We start from the raw sequence: 21691 nt of genomic DNA on the forward strand, positions 1-21691 counted from the left end.
ATACGGTAAATCTTCGGCAAAACGGTAATCAGGAAGGTCGCGTTAATTCTCTGACAGGTGGTGAACCGGGACAAAACGGTGGCGAACGTTGCTTTTATTAAAACGGCTCCCGGAGCCGGGTTGATACAACCCGAACGATGCAATTAAGATAATTTAAGCATTCAACCAGATGCCTCGCATCGCATTAATATACATACATCGATGAAAACGCGTACACGTACCCCGGTAAATTACTAGTTATTGTTCTTTAAAGTGGATTTCACCAGCGACGCGTACTGCATTTCGCATTTATGGCCATGTATCGAATTTCGTATGACTTCGAATCTAGAGGGACCACGACACTTTTTATGTCTCCTTGGACACCGTTGAAAGTGCAGCCGCGAAACTGGCGTGAAAATGGGAAAATTATCGCCAAATAATTTAACCATTCCGGGGAACAATTGTGTGCCCGGAAACGGTCCCTAAAGAAAGGGTGTTAAAAATCACCAGAAATAACGAATAAATTAAAAAGCCTAATTTTGAATTTAGGAAAGCTCGATATTATTTCATAAAATTTTCTGGAAGTAAATAAAATAACTACCAGGGTAGCCTGTTATTGGCGCAATAGTTAGAGGAAAGGAGAAAAGAAGGAACGTAGTATCCGATAGAAGAATAATAATTTACAGACAGCGGGGAAAAAGTTTTAATTAACTTATCGAATACTCAACAGCAGTTGTAGCTACAGCTTGGTCAGACTCGGTTCGAAGGTTCTCTGAAAACTTCCTAATTGTTCGAGACATCAGCAATAATGACCGGTCCTTCGATTAAGAAACTACGACAGCCTCTGAACAGCATTAAAAACGTGCAGTCTTTCCACCTGGACTTATTCTACGGTTACTCGAACTGAATCTTGATTAAATTCCACGAGGGGGTAGGAAAAGAAGAAAAAAAAAATACGAGAAGATGAAAGATTCCTTAACGGACAGATTTACCTAGTCGAAGGGAGATCGGTGAATCACGAAGCGGCAAGTGCTTCAAGCACTTGAAAACTTCTTCCATTCACTCTTTTCTTTCGTCCTCTGCCCCTCTTTTTTTTTTTTTTACATCTTCACCATCTATCCATCGCACTTGGTCGCGAAAAAAAGAAGAAAAGCGCAAGAAAAGGATTTAATGAAAACGCTTTTAACGCTGAAGGAACATTATGTGATGGCTGTTCATAAAATAGAGAAGCAGAACTGGAATTCTTCGGGTGTAGCAGACTGTCTGAGGATCAGCCGAGCAAAAGCTTGATCCGTGTTACGTGCCGTATCCTTAGCGTTCTCTGATTCATTAATTCTTCAGGGTAAATCCGCAACCGTCTCGTACGTTTCCTCGTTGAAGTCTTCAAAACGAGTGAAAGGGTTAAATTTCTTATAAGTCGATTATAAAAGACGGTGAAAACAGCTGAATAAAACTTCGCTCGCTGCGTAAATTCAACGGATTATCGTTTTCAATGTTCCTCTATTTTCGCTGTGTCGAAGAGGTTAATGACATTTTATATTCTTTTTAGATTTTTTTAAATAATTTAAAATTACAAACAGTGGTAGCTATACAAAATTCAAATTTATTTATAATTTCTGCAATATACAGTATAACAGTTAATATTGTTTGATAATTGTACAGTATCGAGCATGGTAGACTTTTCCTAGGGAAAGGGTGATACTCCCCTCCAGTAGGCTTCCCAAGGCTCCCACCCAATAGGAAGCCTCGGGGAGAATGACGGTGGAGGGGAGAAGGCCTCGTATATCCCCCTCCACTTGCGTTTTCACGCGGGAAAATTTGAATTAATATTTATTTTATTATTAGCACTTTCCCTTTAATATTACCTTTAATATTAATACCCTTAAAATTAAGATTTTGAGAACTCCTACTTCCCTATATTGCCATTTTTTGTTTTAAATTAGAGAAACCTACATTGCTCGATAAATTTTTACAATTATTCTTTCTTAAATTTTTATCTACAGAATTAGATTATATTTTGAATTTTGGTCTCGATGGTACGAGACTCGCTATGGTAGAATATATTCTCGAAAATTAATTAAAAATTTATTTCGTGTATCAGTCGTCCGCTACGCCGAGGTTCCTTTAAAAGTCAAATTCCAGCCATTATTATTCCCCGTCAAATTCATTTACCCCTGCTGTCGTGGTAAACAGCAGTTTCTTTCGGGAACAGCGTGTCTGACGGCTACGGAACTGAGTGATTACATTGTAAAACCGGAAGGGAAGTTTTTCCGGTCCTCGCAGGAAGTTCCCGTTGTCGTTGCTGCTCTATTTCGCCGCATAAATTTCTATTTCCAGCTGGGAAGTTCCAGGGCTTATTCCCCGTGATGGAGAAGGCGTCAATGGCACTTGAGCGTTACGATAGTCGACGAGAGCAATAAGACCGCCGCGCCGGTCTCTCGGCGATTGCTTCATTTCCGTAAAGAGGCAGCCTATCTATGCTTCCGTTTTCATCGAAGCCTGTCGACGTTTCTGTGTACGTTCTACCGATCCTGTCCCACGTCTATACACTTTTCCATACCTCTGTGAAATCGTTTTTCCAGAATCTGACGGTTTACTTCGAAACAGCGGGACCAGACGTCCATTCACTGTCCTGTAATGAGTTTTCGCGAAACACCGAGGCGACAGATTTGTTTAATTAACGAGGAAACAGAACGAATTTTTATTTACCCATTTCGATGAGATCTTTTGAATTTATACAGTATGTTGATTAGGGTGAAATTTTTCAAAAACTTCGAGAAATATTTATTCGAATCAATCATGAAATATTGTTTAAGATTCGTTAAGATACTCGGCGAATTTGTTTTAAACTCGCGATGTTACTTGGTACTCTCGGTGAAGTAACTTGAGAGTGAAGTTTTAGCTTCCTTGCTTAAACGGATTTGGAAATATTAAATTTTCAAGTTGTAGAAAATTTAGCGAAACGAAGAGACACGCCGCCATTTCGTTCCTCGAATTTATTTATTATGCTTCTGATCAAGGAAATATTCGAAACAAGCTTATCGTTACGTATAATTATAATTAACTAATTTTGTGATTGTTAAATTTTAATTATCAAGTTTCTTAATTAATTCAAATTTTCTAACCCTACGAAGGTTAAAATGGTACACTTGAGAGATCCAATAAAAAAAAAGATGAAATTTTAATTCTATTCAAGATTATAAGTTTCACTATTTCAGCAATAAAGCGAAGTAATTATGCAAAGCAAGTGGCAGCGATAGTTGAGAACTTGAGGTTTGCCAAGCGATCTTAATAAGCTGATTAGTCATCCGCGTTAAATTTAAGACCCCGTTTGTCTTCGTGCCGCTTCTGGTCTGCGCACAATGCAGCGTTCCTTAGACCAGATAATTATTATATACAAAACACCTTTGAACGGAGTGCATACATCAGATAACCGGAGAATCGTTGAAAGTTCTCGACGACTTTGTAGACTGGGTCACAGGTACACACGGAACGAACAATCCTTTCCATTGTGTTGAAGAGTACTTAATGGTCGAAACTGGCGCCAACTTTTTCCTCGAATCTCGACTCTTGTTATTTTTATTCTTCGTACGTGCTTTGACTATTAGTTTACGTTTCAAAACGTTCGCAATTGCCAGAACCACTGCAGACAAGAGGTTGATAGTTAAATTAGCTCAATCGGCAAATCCGTTCCAATTGCAATCTGATACTGGAACAAGTAGAATTTCATGATTTATTTATTTTTCAATTAAAAATAAATTAACATATACAGAGAAAGAAAATGACTTTATATTAAAAAATAAAATTTTCTTTTCATAAAGCATTGTTTTTTCATTTTTCTTGTCAAATTTTCTGAAAATTTTGAAAATTTTATTTTCTAACGATTCTAACAATAGGCATCTTCAAATTGATACTAATATTTGTAATTACTCTTCGATGTCCACTAATTTAATCTTCCTCAACGTCCGTTCTTAATGAACAATTCTAATTAATTGGCAGTATATGTAACTTGTGAATAATACTAGAGTTGTAAGGCAGAATTAGACTTCCCAGCTCATTCCCTCCAATTAGAACTAATTCCTTGGAAGTTAATTTGCCGTTGCAACCAACTACAGGTGGCAGTAGCAGTTACATATGTACAGTAGGTGGAAACGAGTATTAAGTAATCATTTTAATTAAATCCTTCCTTATATCAATCTTTCAATTAACTCGAGCTAAATCTATTTATTAGTTTCATTGTGTTTTCACCCAATTTTTAGGTCTCTAATCAATCTTCATTTAATTATTGTACAACTTTCAAATTGTTTATTTCTAATCAACAATCGTTATTTATCTTTGGAAAATTACTAATTGTTCTGCTAATTTCTAAACACCAGCTCAGCCTTGAAATTAGCCGGACCTGTTCTATTAATAACGGAATTACAGGAATTATTGTGATCACGTGATTAATTTAATTAATCAGTCGTCTAATTAGCCGGACCTTTTCACCGTGTAAAATGGTTCCCACTGGCATATGTCCTGATTAATTACGAAATCAATGCTGGTCATGTAGTGAATACAATAACGCAAAGTGACCGTGGTCCCACGCAATTGGCTATAATACGGATAAATAGCCGAGAATCGTGTTGTACATGCACTAATGGCAGGAATATCCCCTTCTTGTCGTGACATTCAATTATTATGTCGGAATTTATGCACAAATCTTCCTTTCGCTCCACGATATTGCATCTTGCCAAGCACAATGGCCAACACAGTTTCCTTTTTATTTACTGTGCAATATTAACCCCAGAATTTATTCATAGTGTTTCTTTAAAAATAATATCTTCACTGTATTAGGATCATTTTTTCAGCAGCAATCTTGGAAGCATAAATGAAAATAGATAATCTTTTAAAATTTTCAATATTTTCTAATTAGTCTTTCTAGAATTAAATAAAAAAAAATATTTGATAAAATACTTCTGATTAATGGAACTCTCAAATATAACTCAATTGATTAACATACTAATTTTTCCTTCTTAGTATCTTTGCAAATAACGAAATAATTAAACATGATAAAGTTGGGTGTTATATCCTGTATATTAAGTTTCACCATTACCGGAAACTAATGAGTGAAAGCTGGTATTTGCAAATTCCCCATAGCAAATACAGGTTTAATGAACGCAGGGGATAGAAACTTAAAATTAGAGTTTAGTTTTGGAATATTAAAATCTCTGTTAGAAACGTACTACCTAATATTGAAGGGAAGTTTAATGTACCTACATAGTTATTAATTGATAAATGAAATTGAAACCCTAGTATCTTTATTTTCATTGATTTACTGTATTAGAATAGAACTGTTTTAATTTTACTAAAATTTATTCCAAATTTTCAATGATTATCAAAATAATTTCTTTTATAGACAAAAGCTTTAGATGGATGCTTAATGCTTTTTTTACTTTTAATGCATGAAAAATGAATGTTGATGCACCTATAGCCGGTTTAGCTGAAATGTAGCTAACTTTTAAAGAAGCTAGGCACGTTTCCTATACACTTTTATTAGAATATACACCGAACTTTGAAACGAACTTAATAAACTTTTACCTGGTATTAATAAAAGCACGATGAAATTGCTCGAAGCAATTTAACTTTTCTACTTTTTCGATGGTAAATTGCTCTCTTTCTGTAACAGAGAAAAATGTATCGTTAGAACACTTCGATTATCGATACTCTGTAACACAAAATGGTAACATAATATACCATCACGAAGCCAATGTAAAAGTCAAAAATAATATCCATCTTTGTTAATATCATAATCGTCACCATGATTATAAATTAAAAACGGGGCTCTCTACATGGTCCGCCCTCCAATAGTTAATATTAGATGTATAAATTAATTTTTTGTCGTTCCTTTAATTGGAAATTTACTTTCAAAGAGTTATGGTAACTCCAATCGTTGAAGTTAAAATGGCGCAGAAAAATATTCAAATTAGAATAGTAATTAAAAAAGTACAATACTAGAGTTACCGACTTAATTTGTACCCCTAATAATAATTTTCTTTTTAATAATAAATAAAGTTGGTCCCAAATAGAATTAAAAACGACTGCCTTTGCAATCTAACTTTAATTTTAATTTTTCTGACTAAAAGGTGTTAGTGCCTAATTTCATTTAAAACACCATTGTATACGTTTCATGAGTCTGCTACGGTGTTAAAGTAAACAATCGCTTAGGAATTTGATGAAATATTTGATAATAATGATGCACAGCCAAAGATCGCAAGCTATGATCGTAATTCGTAATAACGAGACACGGACCGTGGCGAAAATTTCGGCGATAACGTGGCAGTAGTGTTAAATACCATCTAGCTGGTATCCTCTTAACGCCGTTACCGGTGCCGAGTAATGGAAGTGTCGCTCGTTTTAATTATCAATTCCCTTCGTGTGGTATAGCGAGGTAATCCCTTTCTTTTTTTCTCCTCGCTCTCTCTCCCTCTCTCTGTTCAGAGGTACTATTATTTACGACTTCACGTCGTGCATGCAGCTGCTGGATAAAAGTGTCCCGGTAAACTGAAGCCCTTATTGATCGAGAGGAGCGAGAAAGAGGGAAAAGAGGGCGAAAAGAGGGGAAAAGCGGTACAGTGGAAAAGTGGTCGGCTACACCAGTAGTGCTACTAGCACAAAATGTATGAATTTTTCCCCTGTAAACTTCGACTCTCCTGTTGATTTCTCTATTTCTTCTCTCGACACTCGTCCCTACGTTTACGAGCGCATTAACGAATGCAAAATGCAGAGCATCGCGTCCCTGTCTCTCCCTCTCGCGAGATTAATAACTTCCTGTTCTTTCACTCGGTCAAGAAACTGAAAATATTTTCAATGCCGTGTCACGGCCACCACTTGTCGCTCGTTTCCTATCATTTTCCTCTTTATTATGAAAATTGAGTTGTTTTCAATTATTTACATGCTGTATTTATAAAAATTTTTGTGTGAAATTTAATTAACATTTTACTAAATTAAATTGCATAAAATAGAATTAAAATAGAGCAGGTTTTGTTTATAGCATTTAATAAATTGATCTAGCTGCCAGGATAGGAAGTGTCCAAAATTTTTGGGATGATCTAACATCATGTTCCGATAATAATTTTTTTTTTTTTTTTTGGGAGAATACATTCCTGTAACAGGAAGTGCAGTTGCATCGTGATGCACATACGAACGTTCGAAATGTCATTCGTCAATTTCAATTTATTCGTGCAGATTTATTCAGTAGTAAAAACTACTATCCATAGTGTATTTGGAGCGTTGTTTGAACATCTTCGTAAACTTTTTTATTCCGGTTGCTCTACATAAAACATGGAAACGGTATCTGTGCACGACATTTATTGATTCATTTTTAAAATGCAGAGGTTTGTTAAAGAAATTGGAAGATTAATTTTGAGCAAATGAAAAACCAAGTGCGAGTTTTATAGAATTGTATAATATAGTAATTAAAATAATTAAACAAAGCTTAAATTAAAATTTTTCATTAAATTTCATGAAATGACTATTTTACATTATCAAATAACACTTCAGTTTGTTTCATTTTTTAATTTCTTGTTTCACATTACATAATTAAGATAAAAGATTTTTTTAATTTGAAAATAGAGAACGTGATAATAAATAAACTACTGAAATATCGAATATAAACAACTAGTAAAATCTTTCTTGAAATACACTCCTGGATTTTTCTTTCGCAAGGTAGGTGATAGAATCCTTTTCGAAACGTATGGCAGAATTGTTTAACCTGTGGTAAGTCTGTGACACGCTTAATGTACACCGGTTTCTGAATCAGAGATGAGATATTCTCTATATATTTCTTTTTTAGTATCCTACATCTGTTTCCTTAAGGTTCACGTTTTACATAAATCGTTGAAGTTTTGGTTCTTTTGTATTAGGTACTTGCATATCAAATGGTGGATTTTGGTGCCTACAAAGTCTGATTCAATTTCATGACATAAAAGTATTATAAAATAATACTTGTAGCATATCAAATTAAAGCTTAAAACTTAATAAAAATTGTGGCATTAACATTTTATCAATATTATTAATAGAAGTTGTTTAAATATTGATTCAACAATACTAATAACTAAACTATAAATTAATTTGTTTTTTATTGGTATCAACAATTTAATATTAAAAATATTCATGGGTCCTTTGGATAGTAATTTTTATTAAACCTTAAGCTTTAATTTGATGTATCATAAGTGCTATTTTGCCATACTTTTATGTCATTAAATTTCTATAAAATAATCCAATACATGCACACTTCCTTTTACATTAATACACAAAATCTGTATAAATTTTCTTCGAATATCAAACGTTTAATTTCGATCAGGAAATATTTATAATTGGTGAATGGAGGCATTCGTGTTCAGAATTTCCAATAGCGAAGCAATATAGGAATTCAAAGATGCATTAACCATCGGGGTAGGTTCGCGAGAAATGGTTTAGCTTTCGCGTTAAATGGATCCAGAGCGTGGAAAAGCGGGATTCGCACATGCCAATTGTTTGCTGCGATTCACACGTAAGTTTGCTAGGAAGCAACGTGTGACCGCGTGCTAGCTCTCTGAATAATGAAAGCGGTTTCGAATTCAAGCGTGCCCATCGATTTCCCGTGTCTGGACTGTTCGTCGCGATTGTTTCGTGGTTTAAACTGAAACACGACCACCTTCCTCTCGCGGTGTACCCTTGGTATTTGCAGTTTTATGAGATCTGTTTTTTCCCGTTAACAGAAATTCATCAGGTTTAGATGAAGAATAATTGATAGAACCTCAACGATTTTTCTTAAAATTATTTTAATTAGAAATAATACAATTTTGCCAGACATCCCTATTATTCCAGAATATCTTCATTTTAAATACGCTGCAGCAAGAAGCCTTGATTTGTTGAATTTCAAGAAATAACCGACACTATAATCCATCAGATTACTTACTTCAATCTATTGTAGATTCCTTTACTCATGATATTTTTACAAGTTCATTCGATAAAAGGAAAGTCCAATTTCCTTGCAACTTATTTAAAGTAGCCGTGTTTACTCTTGCATGTCTAAGGATCGAAGTTAAAGCTACAGTTTCCCGTTACGTATCGATGAAATTTCCGATCTCAATAAAAGGGAAGCAAGCAAACAATTACGAAATCGCATCCTTAAATACACTCTAACCAAGCGTGCTTTCTTCTTTCTTTCACGAAGGAAAGGTCCTTTCTGCGCGAGGTAAAATGGGAACTAAAGACCATTGATGTTTTCTTTTTAACGCTAAACCGATACGCTTCTAACGCCCAAGAAAAAGGTTCCCCATTGCTTTTCTATTACCTTGCGCAAAAATTAACCGTTCGACTTTTCCGGCTATTCTATCCCGGTCTTATTCGACCGGTTAAAAGCAAATAATCATTGGTGTTTAATAAAACAAAATTCATAAACTTCTATTTGATTATTCTAATCATTTCAGTATTTTCTGAGATAAGAATATTTTAAGGTAGATTTTCTATTAAAATTTTTATTTTGAAACGTCGACGTTTTGATTTGGACGAGTTATAGGTACTATGGGTGCGCGGGTACCCGAAATTACGGACTCGGGGAGACTCGGAAGAGTTCGGGTAAGCTCGGAAGTTGTTGGGCTCGACCGATTCCCGAACTAAATATACGAATGTTCCGGTGGTCCGATATGTACCGACCCAACCCGAACTCTTCCGAGCCTGCCCGACCCTTTCCGAGCCCGCCCGAGTCCGTAATTTCGGGTCCTCGCTCACCCCTAATAATTATCTATAGCAACGAAAGGGTTAGCAATAAACGAATTTTAAGTATTTTCACAATATTCCATCATAGACCAAAGTATTACATTTCAAAAATAATTTATTCAATATAAAAGGCTATATATAAAAGGAAATATAATAGGCTATAAAAGTTTTCACCCTTATCGTGTAAATAGGAAAAAGATCTAGTAAGTTGAAATTCTTAAAAATAAATTAATCATCGTCTATCGTTTGTCCATGATCGTGTAACGACTATATTCTGACAGGATTACAACGGGGCTTATTAACGATGTAACAGAACGTTAAATCCGTAATACCGCGGAAGATTCTGTACACAGTGGTACACGTCACTAGGTTGACTCATAGATCTTGCAACCCCAAACAGCAACGATTTACGTTTATTTGCTCTCACTTTATATAGAACTGCTCCTCGCTTCGTAACGGCCATCGCTTATCACTTGAACAATGTGATACGGTTCATAATGTTACTTCTCGCTGATCTGATAAATCTGTTCCGGAATAATAATTTATGCATTAGACACGAACCAAGTGACACGCTTCTAGCCGACACCCTTTTTCCTGATCCTCCTGCATTTCCTGGGGGATTCTAAATATTCATTGCAAACGATTCTTCGACTCTGCATTATTAAACCAGATTCTGTGATTGATATTTTTAGGAAGATACAGAAATAGGGAGTGATAGAAAAATATTTTTAGATTATAAAAATAAAAAATAGTACCAAATAAAATTTTCAAAAATTTAATTAATAATATATTAACCTGATTTAAAACTTGAAAATTTAAAAATAACAAATACTACCAAATGAAACTTTCAACAGTTTAAATAAATAATATAACATTAATTTGACTTAAAATTTAAAAATCATGGCAGTGCTGGATCAAGGGAGCTGCAGCCCAAGGCCCCTAAGTTTATTAACCAAAGGGAGCCCAGAAATTTTAATATGCTCCTGTCCAACGGTATTAAACTCGTATTCTTATCACTCAGAACAAACTCCTTCTCCAGAAATAATTATTTAAATATCCCGAGGTCTAAATTACGCAAGTCACTGTATAAATATTCCAGGTTGCATTAAGCATATCAGGAAACTTTTACGAGACAAAACCGTATTCGCGGGTGTGTCCAATTTGACCCACGAACAGTACACTCGTCACGCAATATCATAATTATCGTTGAACACGATGCACAAGCTCGAACGTGCCCAAAGGAGCTCGCATTTCTTTCTTCTCTGACATCGTTGTCATGAATGTCTCTTAATTCTTTTCCTTCGCCAAAGAACTATGATCTTAAATCATAATGTGTACCGGGTAGAATGGCGCTAGAAATGAAGACAAATGCATAGGAGCGAGTGTTTTGAAGAGGAAACGCGATAGCTGCTGACGCCGGATGCGTTTGCGTGTACCCAACTCTTCGCGGCCAGACACAACGGAGCTTGAGCTTGAACTTTTCGGGAAAGTTTCGCGATAGTTTCCACCTTCCTACGGTGCTGATGAAAATTTGAACGAAACTTCGCTGAGCGAAGGATTTTATGAAAAATCTGTGAACATTTAAAGACGGAAACTTCGGGATACTTGATGAGGCTAGCTTGTGCTTATCGCATAGAAACTACTGATCCGCCCCGAGCGTAATTTTTCTTTCACTTACAAAGTGATTAAACAATCGTTTTGATGTATTAGCTCGAACGAAGGCATTCATGTTTAAAGTTGATACAACCCTCGATAAGTTTCACTTGAATTTATCAGATCGTTTCCTACATTTCTGAGCAATTTTTTCTTTTTTGTTTAATATACAGTAGAGATTTCACTTTGGCCTGGAAAAATTTAAAAAGAAAAGAAGTTACTGTCTCAGGTACTAATTAAAATTTTAATACCTAAGGAATACTTGGAAATTGTTAAAAATTCGTTCAAAAATTGCTATGGTGAATTTAGGAAATTAAAAAAAAAATAGATGGTATTTTCTGAAATGAATCAGATAAAGAAAATTCTTTTATATATATTGTATATGAACTTATGTTCGTGTTAAAAAGCTCGTGTTTGTGGACATTTTCGAGGCGCGTAAACGTGAGATTGTATCTTATCTATGGAGATCCAACGAGCAGCACGAAGTTGGAATTGCACGGGGTTAAAATTACTCTTATCAAAGTGAAAGTATTCTGGGTACTAGTAGATCGATGTCGTAACATGCGAATTTGCATTAATCTCTTTTTTATGGATGTTGGACTTAACATTTTCTAACCCACCGGTGGGATATTATTTGGTCTACGTTTAAACCGTGTAATTCAGGGTGACTTATGGAAATTATAATTAATTTTCAAGTAAATTATTGTGTTCTTCATATGTGATAATTTTATTTTTTTTTTAGAACTTCAAAATGAAATTCATTTGGAATTTTATTAAAAGCTTTATTATTAATTTATTATTAATTTTATTAAAAACTTGCGCATGTAGTGGGGGGGTCATAGGTCTATATATACGGGATATCCTCGGGGCCTCCTAAGGGAAAGGGTCGGAACCCGAAACGTCAAAATTTTTTCTAAGCAGCCTGCTTTGATCGCGAGTGTACAGGTATGTACCAGGAGGCTTCAAAGGGTTAAGTTGATGCTCCCCATATTTCCTCAAAGGATTAATAGCGTGAATTGTCCATATTGTAATTATTAGCACTCGGTCCAAATATTCGTGCTACGTTCCGAATTCCATGTCTGGAGTTATTTTCCAAGGAAACAATTTCGTGCTACCTAACACCTGCGATACGAGTTCTTGGCAATAAGGTGCGTGTCGTGACTGTAACGCTGTAAACATCGATTAACACGATAAGCGCAATCGTGACATGGTTTTCTTACGAACATTTTACTAATTACCAGATAACAATCAACGCGTGCGCAACGTAAAGCTGGAAACTCGAAATTGGAACGTACAAGCATTTGGATAATACAGTCTGTTTCGAGTAATCGTGCAGATAATAAAATTTAACTCCTGCGTTAATTAAATGATATTAAGGGCTAGAAGGGTACTTTTAGTTTTCGAAAAAGATACGAGGGAAGTTGGAAAATTTATAAACGTCTGTGAACGTTTATGTTTCACGTTCGATATAATTACAGTACATTAAACTGAACTACGATGAAACTACAATGTAATCGACGAGTCTGTATAATGAAAGTTAGAGAATCTCAAAATACAAAGTGATCCCTCGTATTATACACGTAGTCACGTACCTTCGTTACGTGACTTCGCCACACAAAACCAGGCAAATCTCTGCATCATAAAGTTAGTCTAACACCGTATTTCTTGCAAATATCATTACTTGTAGGATTACTTGTGGAATTACTCAATAGTTCGCGACGAGACACAGGAAACAAGTAATTCTAAATTATAGGAGTACGGAGTTCATGAATGTCAAGTTTGATATAAGCAAAGTTCTGGCTTTCCGGCTGATCCCAAAAGGATAATCTCGATACGATGGTCAAAAAATATCAAGTTTCCAGTAACAAAAGAAATGAAATAGGGTAGTATTAGGGTAACAAAGTTTGAGATATAAGAAAGGGGGTAGATATACTTTGAAATAAAAACATATAACAGTGGTAGAATCTGGGTGAAAGTAAGACGAAGACAGATATTCGGGAACAACCAAATGTGGGATCCCTTAGACCCAATATAAAGAGGAATTATGGGAGCAGAGATGTCAGTGGACTGGTGGTGGCGTGGTGGATAAGGTAAGCCGGCTGGGAAGATCTTCGGTTCGATTTCCGGTGCTGGCAGTCCCTATTTTTCACGAATCCCTACATAATGTTTAACACTTTGAACATAGTTCAATTTGATATCATACGATTTTCTCACTGTCCTTCAATTTTTTCGCTTAAAATTTATATGATTGGATTAATCGAAATTAAAAAGAAAAAGTTTATTAAAAATGTATGGTAATCTGTGAAGATTAAATTGATTAAATTGAATTCATTCATTTTAATCTATCTAAGTAATATGTTACCTAAAAAATAAAGCATTAACAATATTGAAAATTTTACAAATATTACTAGTTATTTAATTGGAAAATTTTTATTAATATTGATACTAAAAGCAATGTTTGTCCTGGTACCGTTAGCAAGTTGAATAGTGGAGATTCTGTTGACCATCACCGATACATATTTAATGTTCCTCTATGAATATCGTGGAGATTCTGCCCACAGTTTGTAAACATCCTGTCTAAGACAAATTTGAGGTAAGGGAAACCAAAATTATGTACAATCATGGGTTTTGGGGAAAATGGGGACTTGGAAACTATGTTAGACAAGCTTAGAGGAAACAAGTAGCCAGCATGTTGAGGTCGAGTCTTAAAGCAGGAGGAAGCTATAGGCAAGATAAAGCGAGGAGTATTATAATAATTTTGCAGAAATTTTCTTATTGTTAATATATACATTGGCTTAATATTAAATTGATGTTTAGATACAAGTTTTAATCAAATATAAGAACTTTGTTAATTAGAAATTAATGATTATAGTTTAGAATATTATGTCCTCAATTAAGGTGATTATTTGAACATATTTGAACTATTTAATTACATTTGAGATAAGTTGTAATTTGGAGATTGACACCAAGCTGCAACGCTCAGTTTCTGTAAAGAATTATTTAATCTGTAAATTAGAAACGCGTTGGAACTTTGTATGAAATTATCGTTCTGTATTAGAACTCCTTTGAAATTCGAAACTTTGCTACAGAATATTTAACTAGTGCTTGTATTGCACGTACTGTGCTAATGTATACCGCTGTTACTTGCCAACATTTGCTGATCATTATTGCTGAAACTGCTGGTAAAGTTAAAGTTTGTCTTGCTTTCTTCGATGAATAATCTAAGACATGAACTTTAACATTTTAACTAGTTGAATACTTGTTGGTTGAATCGGTTATAAGCAAACATATCAATCATTACAAAGGATTTCTTTTCCCTGTATAAAACTTTTTTCAAAATTGCTGTTAAATCATTTGTCGAATAAAATATGACAGGGCTAATAAAATGGAACTTAATTACTCTAATTACTCTAATTGTAATTAATTAGTTGATAAAACACTATCTACTAAAAATAAAATTAAATATTTCAGTATTTAATATTATATTTTTTACTTACATGCTTTTATTTTTAATATAGCATATTACGAATTCTCATTAAAACTCATGGAATTTATAGTTAAATCTCTTTTATAATCCCTTGATCTTTGTTCAGCTAAGTACTTGAATCTCCAAATGGGGATTACAATAAAAAATGAGTTAAGTATTAATTTCCAACTGAGAATTTACAAAATGGCAAATAGAATCAATCCTTTGAATTAAAAGAAATTTGTCACACATAAGAACAGAAGAAGGTGAGATTGTCTGATAAAGAAAGGAGGATAAGCCAAGACAAAGGAAAAGAGTAGAAGAAAAGTTGAAGGTGAAAAAAAATGCTGGAGAAGAAACAGCAAGGAAGGAAAAGAAGTAGAAAAAGCACAAGCGGAACATATAATAAAAAGGGTAGATAGAATAACGAAGGGTTAGGAGCACGAGGAAGTGGTAGCTTTGGCCAGCAGTGGAGCTGCATATCAGGAAAAAAAGATGAGCATGAATAAAGACAAAGGAAAAGGAAACGATCTAAGGCAGACAGAACAGAAAAAAGATGGTAAAAGGAGAAGTGACAGAAAGTTGCATCCAAAAAGGGGGAATGATCGAAAATGATCAAAGAAGAGCCAAAAGAAAAGGAAAAGGAATAAAAGCATAGGTCAGTAAAAAGAAATGACAATGAATTCCAAAGAAAAAGAGGGAGAAAGAATGTTATATAATAGCTACATTGAGAATATTTCATGTTTCTAATAATTAGTATTTAAATATTAATTATTTCTATTTTGAGTAATTAAAATTTCAATATTAATTACTTCTGTTTTTGGTAATTAGAATTTCCACTTTTGATGATTACAATTTCACGTTATAATTATTCTAAATTACTCAGGATGCATTCTTTAATTAGTTCTTAAATTAAATTTTTCATTTCCCACCTTGGATAAATAATATAATTTTAATGCCAGAAGATGTAATTAAATGCAGATTAATTAAAAAGACATAATACAATTTTTTTCACATTTTCAACGTAACACACGATTTTTCTTTTTATATAATCAAGATCTTACAGTCAAATATAACATACGATCATTAAGGTTTAATTAGCATTAGTGCATCGTGTGTTGAAGAGTATTGACTAAGCTTGCGGTTTTATGATCGATATCGGCGAAAGTTATCACATCCCTGAGCTTAAAGAAACTTTATAAACACCGTATATTGCAGTTACGTGTAGTACAACTTTATAGAGAGGAAATCGAACCTATTTCTGGGTGAGATAGAAAGCTGAGAGTTTGGGATCTATCAACCACTCTACCCTCAAACACACCCTTGAGTCAGATGGATTTAAAGATAAATTGAGAGTTGTAGAGAGTGTCAAAGTGGACGAACGTATAAAAGATATATAGTAAAATTCTTTTATACAATGCAGGCTCAATATTTTTGAATTCTCGCACCTCTCTATAAATTCTAATTTTTAGTGTATGAATTTCTTATGGTTGACAAATTTGAAAATTTCTATGTACCTACCTTGCTATATTTTAGTTTCCTTTCTCCATTTCTGCATTGGGGCAATAAACAAGCAATTCAATCACTATAAAAATCGTGAGGCAGGGGGTAAACTCTACATGCTATGTGGGCGAAAATTCACCCTTTCTCTATTTCTAGTTATTGTAAAATTTTGGTGCATTTGTTTGAATTGTTTATTTATTTTTATAACAGTTTTATTGATTTCTTTTTATTCTAAATAAAATTATATAATAAATACCTAAATTTACATATTGCATTTTATGCATACCTTCGGATGTAATTGAAGTATTTTGTTTGAGAAAGAAAATAAATTGAGTTTCTTCTACACAATGAATAATGGATGTACCGAAAATAAAGCATATTTTAATTTATGGTCCAATACAAGTAGCTGTTCCTTTATAAAATCTTATTCTGAATACATTAATATTTTCAACATCAAAAAAAATGAATATTGAATGAATCTCCGTGGGGAAAAAGGGAGCCAGTGTTTCACGATGAATATTTTCTTTTGAAATAGATGTAACCCATTTTGAAAACATATTTTCAGTCGCGAAGACGAATACTGTGATCAAGATACAGTAGCCATTACTTATCACATGGATATTTGATAGTAACATCGTACGTTAAAGTGATATCCCCTGCAGTGGGTCAAATTTGAATATAGAATAGCAATGTTGAATTTACTATGCGTGATATCGCTGCCGATGGATAGAACCTATTGAATGAGAAGAATCTTTCAAAGAAGAGGTGTTCTTTCTTAGAATAATTTTTTTTTTTCTTTTCTTTTTTCGATATTGAATTGGGAGCCGAATGCATAATGCATTAGTTGAAAATATTTCATGGACCAACTTGTTACCGATACGTCGTTCCACTCCTTAAACGATCGATCGTGACTCAACTAAAAAGAATGGAAAGGGAAATAAATTTTGTCCGTGTCACTATACAAAGTATTTTTTAAAAAAGCACTTCAAGAAAATTGCAGATTCTATATATTGAAAGAAGTAACAAACATTATTAATTATTTTAGGATTTATGATTCTGTTTTTCGAGATTTAAGATTGTGTGCTTGATTTGCTTTTATCTAATTATGAAATTAGATTAAAAATTACTATCTTTAACCCTTGAACCTGGAGCCTGGATTACAAGAATAATACAAGAATAATAATTTTGATATTTATATTAAAATTTAGAAAATGAAAATAATATGAAATAGAAAATTAAATTAAAATTGTAGTTCCCTCCGTGGTCTGGTGTTCGAGGATTAATGTACCTCTGCTATAATAGCTATAATATGTAGGGTGTTGGGTTAACGGTGGAGATTTTTTGAGGGGTGGTAGCTGGGGTGATCCTGAACAACTTTTTCCTTTACCCAAATGCTTGTTAAGGCTTAGTTTTTGAATTATTAATAAAAAGAAGCGAGGAATCGGAGCGCGCATAGTGCGCATGCGCGGCCGTAAGAGTGTCGGCTACGAACCGAGCTCGACGCGCAGCTGAAGTAGTTTGTTCGCGACCGCGGTCGAGCGCGGTACTCGTAGCCGATGCTCCCGCGTTTGAGCTTGCGCGTTATGCGGTTGTGATTGGCCAGTGTTTTTCGTTTATAATTTAAAAACTACGCCTTAATGAACATTGTGATGAAGGAAAAAGTTATTCAAGATCATCCCAGCTACCACCCTCTCAAAGGCTTTCCACCCCTGCTGAGCACCCTGTATAGCAATATACAGTATTCCTATGGTAATCAACATCATAATTTCGCAGTAAGTTGACAAATATTTAAATGGCTTAATTAATTATTTATATTATTATTAATAATAATAATTTCGAATCTCTTCACCATATTAAAACATTAAAATTCATTGCGAAATTTTATACGTCACTAAGAATGCCTCTAATTTGAACAATTTTTGTGTTAGACAGTTTTCAAAATAATGGACACGCTAAGAATTACACGCAAGAGAAGTAGAGTACGAAATATGTCTGACATGTACTGATCTCTTTTTTTCGCGTTGTTCTAGTTTTTTCCTTTCGCGCGTTTCTTGTTCAAATTAGTCATAGTTTATAAAAATAATCTCTAAAGAAACAATATAAAATTTAAGAAATGAGAATGAAGAGAAATTTGAAATTAAATCATGCCTGGGGTTAGTAATCAGTTGGCTCTGTCATTTGAGGGTTGTGCATTTTAAAAACTGTAGGTGTTCCATTAAATCTTTTTATTAATTTTAATAGATTGTAATTAGGCATCTTGCAATGACTGTATGTTAGTTTGACAAATTTTATAGCATTATATTTTGTATAATAGTTAATAAAACTAGGAATATTATAATGTAAAGTTGCAATAACGTTACTGTGCATATATTAAACTGTTCGAAATGATTAAACGGCAAGGAAGATTGACGAGGACGATTTAAAAGACAAAATATTTTACAGATTTCGTTACTTTGCTTATAGGGTCGTTAGATCCAACCCCTGAGGAGAAGAACTTTCAACGAAATTCCAAGGGTAGAGGATTCCCCCTATTCATGTCCACCAGCATTTTAGGTCAGTAATCTTACCATTCAGCACCGAGATGAGTTTCCTCTTCTCGAGAATTCTAACTCTTGATATTCCGTCGATATGCTCATGATTGCAGCTGTCACATTTCGCTGAATGTCTAACGTCCAATGTTACATAGAACTTTACGTAATTTAACCAAAGTTGAACGATGAGGGTGGGTCAATCGTGACCCAGACTCACCATAGTATACTTTGGTGTCTGAATTATAAGTCAGTGAAATTTTTAAACAAAAAATCTTCATATATTGAACAAAACAATATCTCAAGTAGTCGTTTGAAATTTTCATAATTAAAATGAGAAATTATTTAAATCCTTGATTTATTCATTTATTTATCTATTATTTTAATTTAAAACAGTCATTATACTAAAAATCAGATACATTTTTACTCTAAACAATATTACAAACAAATATCTCGGTCCAAAGACACTCATATCCCCTAATAATTCATTTCCTACCCTTCTCAATCTGCAACCGTATTTTTAACCCGGGTGCAATGAAACCCGGTCGTTCGTAAGGTTAAAGTACCAAATCGAGGCGTCACTTTCAATTAAAAATACATCGGAGTTCGAGACCGAAACACGAGTCGTATAAAAGTGTTGAATTATCGAGACGCGGGTCTATATAGAAGCGAATGGAAAGTTCAGGTGCCCATCACCTGCTAAGAATGCACCTGGAAAGAGTTTAGCAGCCTCCGCGACAAAGAGGGACACCGAGAGGGTTGTTTTTGTCATGGAGCAATGGACTAATGGATCGGTGGGAGGGTTGCTGTGCAGGACAGAGAGGGGATGATTCGAGGGTGGTAAAGGTACGGGGTGAATTCGAGTAAGGGTGGCAGCGCTGTGACGGGCAAACTAGGAAACACGGACGGGATTGGCCCGTAAGCTTTCAGTCGCGGACAAACCGTTACGCGAGGATAACATCGTACGCGTATTATCGTAACAGAAGTTCATTTCGAGGACGTTATCGCTCGTCTATCGTCGCACGATCGCCCGTAAGCGTTTCAGTGAGATAAATAAGGAAAATATTATTCTGTGCACGAGACACGAACGTCGCCGAGATTTATTATTGTTTTTCTATTTCGGATACTTACGTGGCTACCACGTGGATGGTTACAAAGAGCGGGTCCAGTGAGCTCGTGAATGGGATCGAAAGGTTTTCTAACAACGTTACAGATGATACGCACGGTCGTTAGGGGTTGTATAATTGGGTGTAACAGACGCTAATTAGAGGCCGTCGATGGCTTTGTTGCGATGCGGTATGCAGCTTCGTTACAGTTCGATGATATCGAATCCCTTCGATAAGGAGCTTGACTTATTGGCAAGGAATTGAGATTCTAATTGAGACTGGTAATTTCAGGTTGATTACAGAGGGTTAATTATTTATTTTGCTATTATTGAATGAACTTTTTCGGGCGATTTGTTTAAATTTCTTAAAGTTAATTCTCTTTCTTTTTTTTAATCTTGAATTTAATTAAGATTGATAATAAAGGATAAACAATATTACAAATTTGCTATTAATTGGAGAAAGTTTTCTAGACTTTGTGATAGTATTCTTCTAGTTTACCCTGTTATCTTTGGATTGTGAATTTAGGTATAATTCTAATTAAAATTGATAACAAAGAAATGGGAATATAATGTAATTAATTAAGTAGTAATGGTCAAAGGTTTCCTTTTGAATCCTGAATTTAATTATCCTAATTCTTTTGAAACGAGAGCTTAGTTTCTTTATTTTGAGATGAGGGTGCAGGGTCAAAGGGTTTTTCAGGAATTTTTCATTTTCTGCATTCGCGATTTTATTCTTCTTTGTGAGAGAATTGAACCTCCGATTTTACGATAGGTGCGAATTTTTTAATAAAACTCATTCTGATTTAGGAAAGGGATTTTTCAAAATTTTTGATAAATTCTCTTTGAAATCGTGGATGATCGCTAGTGTACACTGCACCTTTCTCATAGCTCTAAAGAAAATAATTCAACAGTGTCGAATTATAGGATTTTGAGAGTTAATTAACACCACTGTTTCCTGAGAATAATTCCACCCCTGAATTTCAATCGCACCGACGTGTTGGAACTGTATATCCTCATTTTCGTAATAAATTGCATTGTTTGACTATAGATCGTAATTATCAAACATAAATTAGGAACCATAGCTTAAATATTCTAAAGTTGAGTTGATTTTGCAATTCAATTAATAAATCTACTTTTAATAACTACCCTTTTCAATTTTGGAATTTTCAGTAAAATGATAAATATTAATTAAATATTTCAAACAGTTCTGTATATTAATTCAAAAATTATTAGCATGAGTTATTTAGTTAAAAAAATAAGAATGCAACACTGCATTTTTAATTTTTCTTTGATTTTTTTTTAATATAAAAATCAACAGATTGTTGTTACTTCTTCCGCAGTTACAATTTTTTGCAAACGTTAAATAAAACGGGATTAAAATTCGATGTATGTACTGAGAAGCGTACACTGAACAAATACCGTTGACATTTATTTTTTTTTCCTCCCCGTGAAACATGTCAACTGTCGTTGTTATTCTTGCAAACAGCAAATTCATTGTAAACGTTGGGTTCAAAAAACATGGTAAACATTTTCAGATTGAACTGAACGGTAAAAAGATTGTTTGACAAATGTTTGACGTGAATGTTACGCTCGTCATGAAATAAATTTCAAATATTATTGCATTTTTATTTACTAAATTTCATACGGTTCGTAGCTGTTACAGATTGCTTTATAATTTTTACAAACGCACCTTTGTGAAATAACTTTGTACAA

General features: G+C 34.1%; 1 protein-coding gene across 8 annotated transcripts in view; it reads left to right on the plus strand.

Moving 5' to 3' along the window:
• Positions 1–21691, plus strand: part of LOC117604759 (opioid-binding protein/cell adhesion molecule homolog) — a 212436-nt gene that overhangs the window by 78345 nt on the left and 112400 nt on the right. For 5 of the 8 annotated variants that reach the window (XR_013062166.1, XR_013062165.1, XM_076688261.1 and 2 more), the window contains one exon: positions 18809–18898. The exons of 1 other annotated variant lie outside the window; for it this stretch is intronic. The gene's annotated coding sequence lies outside the window, so the exon portion shown is untranslated. Of the gene's footprint in view, positions 1–17938; positions 18118–18808; positions 18899–19794; positions 19906–21691 lie in introns of those variants that run through there. 2 more of the 8 variants (XM_076688263.1, XM_076688264.1) reach the window with 2 other exon arrangements.

The sequence above is a fragment of the Osmia lignaria genome, chromosome 5 (genome assembly GCF_051020975.1).
Source record: "Osmia lignaria lignaria isolate PbOS001 chromosome 5, iyOsmLign1, whole genome shotgun sequence".
In the NCBI taxonomy this organism is placed as follows: domain Eukaryota; kingdom Metazoa; phylum Arthropoda; class Insecta; order Hymenoptera; family Megachilidae; genus Osmia; species Osmia lignaria.